This window comes from Mus caroli, chromosome 3 (genome assembly GCF_900094665.2).
Source record: "Mus caroli chromosome 3, CAROLI_EIJ_v1.1, whole genome shotgun sequence".
In the NCBI taxonomy this organism is placed as follows: domain Eukaryota; kingdom Metazoa; phylum Chordata; class Mammalia; order Rodentia; family Muridae; genus Mus; species Mus caroli.
In genome coordinates this window covers 132,586,203-132,592,493 of record NC_034572.1, presented here as the reverse complement: position 1 = coordinate 132,592,493, position 6,291 = coordinate 132,586,203, and the positions used below count along the sequence as shown (strand labels likewise).

Here is a 6,291-nt window from a genome sequence, read left to right as displayed (position 1 = left end):
ACTGTATCTATCTTCAAACACACCAGAAAAGGGCATCCAATCTCATTACAGATGGTTGTGAGCCACCATGTGGTTGCTGGGATTTGAACTCAGGACCTCCAAAAGAGCAGTCAGTTCTCTTAACTGCAGAGCCATCTCTCCAGCCCTGGAAGGCTTATTTTTTTTAAATGAAAGAAAATGCTTTGCTCTGCCTGGATATATAAGGGTGAAACCAGAACAAAATTGTCTTACACTTTAATAAGTTAATTCAATGCCACATACAATAAAATTCTGAAGAGTTTCATCATGTCCTTTTTTTAAAAATTAATTTATTTATGTTTACAGCATTTTGCCTTCATGTATGTGTGAGGCCAGAAGAGGACACCAGAACTCATTATAGATGGCTAGGAGCTACCATATGATTGCTGGGAATTGAACTCAAGACCTCTGGAAAAGCAGCCAGTGCTCTTAACCACTCATCTATCTCTCCAGCCCCCAACCTGTCTTTTTGAAGACGAAAATGTCTTAGTTCAACAAACAACAAACAAACCCATACCTAAAGAGCATAACTTATAAAAACACATGTATGGAGAGAACCAGCTAACTTTTGTCAACCAGAGTTCAAAAATACATCTACACATAGAAAACTAGTGTATGATAGATATAACTCTTCATATTATTTAATAAATGAGTTAGTCAGTAAGGCAGTTTGATTAATTGAGCTAGCATTTTAGGACAAGCTCAGAATAAATTCCAAATGTATAAATATTTAGTTACACAAAAAAGAAATAGAAAGAAAGGAATAAAGGAAAGGAGGAAAGGAAGGAAAATTATGGCTTGTCTTTTTAATTTTATTTTCCTTAGAGTAGAAGAGTTTTTGTTCTGCTTAGCTTTTTGTGTGATGAGATACTGTCTTACCACACAGCAGAGCCTGCCACAACCTCACAAGCTTGCTGCCTCTGGCTCTAAGACTCCCAAGTCCTGCAATTACAGACACATGTCACCATGCCCTGCTGAGCATAAGAATTTTTTCGGAATGATTTGAAACCCAGATGTCATTCAGAAACACATTTCACTGCACCGAGATCCCAAAAGACAAACACCACTACAAATTTAAAAGACAAAAAAAACAACAGCTCACTGAAGGGAAAAAATATTTAAAATACATCAGTAAACTTTTAATTCCTTTAGTATGTGAACAACTAGAATCAATACAAAAGAACAAACAAGACAAAAAAAATGACACAGACTAGCCTGCCTATTTTGAACACATTTAATAAAGAACTATTTGATGTACAAAGGGAGCAGTCTCCCAATCCTAACAGTCTATGATTGCTAGCAAGCAGGACTGCTACCCAGCTGGCCAGCATCTGATAGTCATTTTCACTGCTTGTGCCGGACACTCAGGGACAGGTCTCTTCCAATTATTTTAAGTGGCATCTCTGAAAACAGGAGAAGACAACAATCCATAAAAGAAAAAAAAATGTATATCAGACCGCTATACCACACTGTGCAGCAGGCAAGTCTTTGTGAAACGACTTTCCTGTGCAGCCTAGGATACATAGTAACACCCCTAGCTCATAGCCACTGGATACTAGTAGAGGCAACTTTTAAACCCCTGTTGTAACAGGTCTACTAGACCAGGTGGAGACTCCCAGGGATTCAGTGATCTCATAAGGGTTATCTGAGACCATCAGGAAACATAGATACTGATGTTCTGATCCATAACAGAAGCAAAACTACAGTTATGGTTCTGAGGCACCACAACATAAGGTATTAAAGGGTCACAGCATTGGGAAGGTTGAGAACCATTGTCCTAGACACTGCCAATTGCTGCACTGCTGCTGAGAAGTGATGTATTTATAACATTCCAGGCAGGGTGTTATGAAGAAAATAGGGCTGGGTGAGAAGGGCAGAACGGAAGGAGGCGAGCACTGCTTTTCGCCAGGGTAGTGAGGTGAAGAGTCTCTGCCAGGACAGAAGAGCAAAGGACTGAGTATGTAAGGCCCTGCTGACATACAGCCAGAGAGAAGAAGGCAGAAGAAACACCAAGCGCAGAGACCCTGGAATCTGTGCTTAAGGAGGACCAGTGGATGCCAGCAGAAAGGAAAAACAAAAATCAAAAAGAAATTTACAAATAGGGTCAGAGAAGAAACCAGGGGCTAGATCTTGTAGGCTTTTGTAAGTCAGAAGTAAATAAATAAATAAAATTCTGAATACTTATATTGGATAAACCAAAAGTCCCCAGAGGGAATTTTGGAGAAGACGAATAGGATCTAGCTTACGCTAATGGGGGGGGGGGCAGGGAGGGGGACATGAGTAAAAAAATAGCCAAAGATCTTATGAAAAAATAATCAACTTCAATGTAATTAATTCAAAGGACTTTTAAAAATTGATGTAGCACTTGGACCATTAAGAAAGATTAGAAAGCCGAAATACCAGTGCTTCTTTAGGGAAACAAATGCCCTTTTCTGCTCTCCATGGATGTCAGAGAGCATCTTCTTGCAGGACAATTTGTCAATTCCTATTACAATTTTTTTTTAAAAAAATCGATGCAGTAATTACATTAGCAAGAAATTTAATGCATGATTCTACTTGCATATGTGTGCAAAAACGAATCATAAAACTGACTATAGCATTACATTAAAGTAGCAAAACTAGCGTTTTGTTCAGTGGCTAATATTGGACTGATTGTAAAAACCATAACGAGACAATTTATAGAAACTGTACAGTAATAAATCTAAGGTCAATCGTGTAAGCTGATACATTAAGAGCTCCAAAAAGCTCAGGAATCAAAGGGATGAAGTGTCCAACAGTAGGGAGAGAGAACTTAGAGAGCCCACCTCCAGCAGGAAGACAGGGCATCAAGTGAGGGATGGGGTTGCCATCCCACAGTCACATCTCTGACCCATAATTGCTCCTGTCTGAAAAAACTGCAGGGATGGAAATGGAGAGGAGACTCGGGAAAAGAAGGTCCAGCAACAGGCCCAAAGTGGGATCTAGCTCAAGGGGAGACCACAAGGCCTGACACTATTACTGAGGCTATGAAGGGCTCAAAAAAAATGGGGGGGGGGCGGAGATATATCATGACTGCCCTCCAAAAGACCCAACAAGCAGCTAAAAGAGTCAGATGCAGATATTTGCACCCTACTAATGGACAGAAGCAGCTGACCCCTGTTGTTGAATTAGGGAAGGCTGAACGAAGCTGAGGAGAAGGGTGATCCTGTAGGAGGACAAGAAATATCAATTAATCTGGACCCCCGAGATCTCTCAAACACTGGACCACCAAACAGACAGCATACACCAGCTGATATGAGGCCCCCAACACACATACAGTAGAGGACTTCCAGGTCTGTTCAGAGATGATGCACCTCACCCTCAAGAGACTGGAGGCCCCAGGAAGTTTAGAGGTCAGGTGGGGGTGGGGGCAACCATGTGGAAATGGGGGGGTGGGGAGGGTGGATGGGGGGCAGGGAATGGAATATGGATTGTAAAAAATAAATTAATTTTAAAAATCTCCAAAAAGTATTAGGAATTAAGAAAGACTAAGCTATGTCCAAACAGCTTATAGTATAAAGCCATTTTTTACACACATGTGCTTGCTCTAACCTACTTGTTTTCTTCATGGTTCCAATTAAGTAGTCCACTCTCTATAATTTTCATTGAGCATAAGAAAAGTATGTTTTCAAATGAGTGATTTCTTTCATATGGAAGCTTAATTTTTATCTTTGTTCATTTTTCTAGATGCACATCGGAAAACTCTGCTTTTCAAATTTTTTATTCTATGTATGTGTGTTCATGCCTGCAAGTATGTATGTGCACTACATACGGGCATGCCTGGTTCCGAAGGAAGACAGAAAAGATGTCAGACTGCCTGGAATCTTTCCGTGGTTCTGAGTCCTGGGTGCTGTAGACAGAACCCAGATCATCGCAACAGTATCAAATGCTATAACCACTGACCCTTCTCTCCAGCCCTAAGAACTCTGCTTTTTAGAGACACTATAAAACACATTATTTTAGTATAACTTTCTAATTAAACATAATGACTTTTCAAATAAAGCATCAATGTTTCTAATGTAACTAGAAGATTAGATCCCGAGAAGGTTATGTGAGAAGACATTAGCAATGGTTGTCTCTCCAAAGTGTAAGGAGAAGTGATATTTGATGAGCAGTTCCTGAATCAGGTGCTTTAAGTTACTGTCTCCTGGGCGTGTCTCCTAGGATGACCTGTAGCAAATCCTAAGGCATTTGGCTCTCCTGGTTACTGTGGCTATTTCTCTAAGGCTTCCCTTGCATGCACTCTTGGTTTCTACTCCTCAGAGAGCATGAGCAACTGCTCTTAGGCTCTAACCTGTGGTCCATCTACTGGCCCAGCCTTCTACCAACGTTTTAAAACACTGACAAATAAGAGCAACAAGAGCCTGTGGGAAATGCCAGTGTAATAATTATAAGGAGAATTCATCAAAGAGCTAAAGGACTGGGGTGCCTGCTGTGCGAAAAAGTCTTTTAGACATGACAGGGGTGCTGCATCCACAAAATGTCAACAAAAGTTTGCCTAAGCAAAACCTGCATAATGACCACACTAGATGCCATGTCGACCCCGGTGGGAGAAAGAACCCACCAATGTCTGAAGAGCTACAGGCTCTTGGCTAATGGCTGCTGAAGAAGAGAGAATTCGTTTTCTACAGGGATGAGACCAGTGAGAAGTTAGCCAATCCCGAGCGGTCAGCTCTAAACCCACACACATACAAGCGACTCAGGGTGGAAGCTATGTAAATACAGTTTAGTTATATACAAACTTCTCAAGAAAAATCTTAAAGAAGATTCTCAATAAAACTTAGCCATATTGGCAATCGTTCATAAATCCAGTGCTGGGGAGACAGAGATGGCCACATCCTTGAGGCTTTGGGCTAGCCAGACCAACCTATTCAGCAAGTCAAAACACAAGGGGGAGAAGCACCTGAAAACTGAGTCCTAAGGCTGTTCTCTGGTTTCTAACACATGTGCGCACATGAACATTCACACATACATTTTTAAAAGATTTTTGTTGTTGTTGTTTTGTTTTGTTGTTGTTGTTGGTTTGTTTTTGTTTTTCGAGACAGGGTCTCTCTGTATAGCCCTGGCTGTCCTGGAACTCACTTTGTAGACCCGGTTGGTCTCGAACTCAGAAATCCGCCTGCCTCTGCCTCCGGAGTGCTGGGATTTAAAGGCGTGCGCCACCACACCCGGCTTAAAAGATGTTTAATAATTGCATTGCTGCTCTTTGTTCCCATTGTTCGTTGCCGACACCAGCTGACCCGCCAGTTTTATTGTACCTTGGCCAGCCTCAAGCATACCTTCATTGCCATCAAGTCAGATGGAGTGCACCACGGCCTGGTGGGAGGGATCATCAAGCGCTTTGAGGAGAAGAGATTCGGCCGGACGGCTGGGCCGGACGGCTGTGAAGTTCCTTCCGGCTTCTAAAGAACATCTGAAGCAGTGCTACATTGACTGGAAAGACCATCCTTTCTTCCCGGGGCTGTTGAAGTATATGAACGCAGCGCCCATAGGGTCCACGGTCTGGGTTGGGGCTCAGTCTGGTGAAAACAGACCAATCCAGCAGATTCTAAACCAGGCACTATTCGTGGGGATTCTTGCATTCAAATTGGCAGGAACGTCATTCATGGCAGCGATTCAGTGGAGAGTGCTAAGAAGGAGATTGGTCTATGGTTTAAACCTGAAGAACTGATTGATTACAAGTCTTATGCCCATGACTGGTGTATGAGCAGACGTGGAGAAACCAGAGTCCTTTTTGGCACAATTTTGTCTGGGTTCCCAGACAAAGCTCTTCATTCCACTGAGTGGATGGACCATCTTCTCTAAAACAATACGGACTTTGGAATTGGGGCAAAAAAATAAAAAAATAAAAATTAAATAACTGCATTGCATCCTATTTATAAACATAAAAAATTGCTAGCAGTTGTTATGTTACTGGGTTTTATTGTGTAATTGTAAGGTTATCACAGGTTTTCTACAGCTTCAGGCTTTGTGAACAGATGTATGCTTAGATTACAAGATTTATTCATTCCATAATTAATTAATTAATACTGTATAAAGTAAGTTATATTTTGTTACTGGTCTTCAGGGGACCCATTTCTATACAACCTAGGTCAGAGAATATGAGAATATTATTTTAGATCAAGATGAGCTAGACCACTTGCAGTTTGGGGATTGGGAAAAGTTGTTTTGTTTTGTTTTTGTTGAGACAGGGTCTCACCATGTAGCCCTTGCTATCTTGGAACTCACTATGTAGACAATGTTGCCCTAAAATTA

The 6,291-nt window shown here is 41.4% G+C and overlaps 1 pseudogene; it reads left to right on the top strand.

Moving 5' to 3' along the window:
• Positions 1 to 4,552: 4,552 nt before the first annotated feature.
• LOC110291942 lies at positions 4,553 to 5,841 on the top strand (annotated as a pseudogene).
• Positions 5,842 to 6,291: the final 450 nt, after the last annotated feature.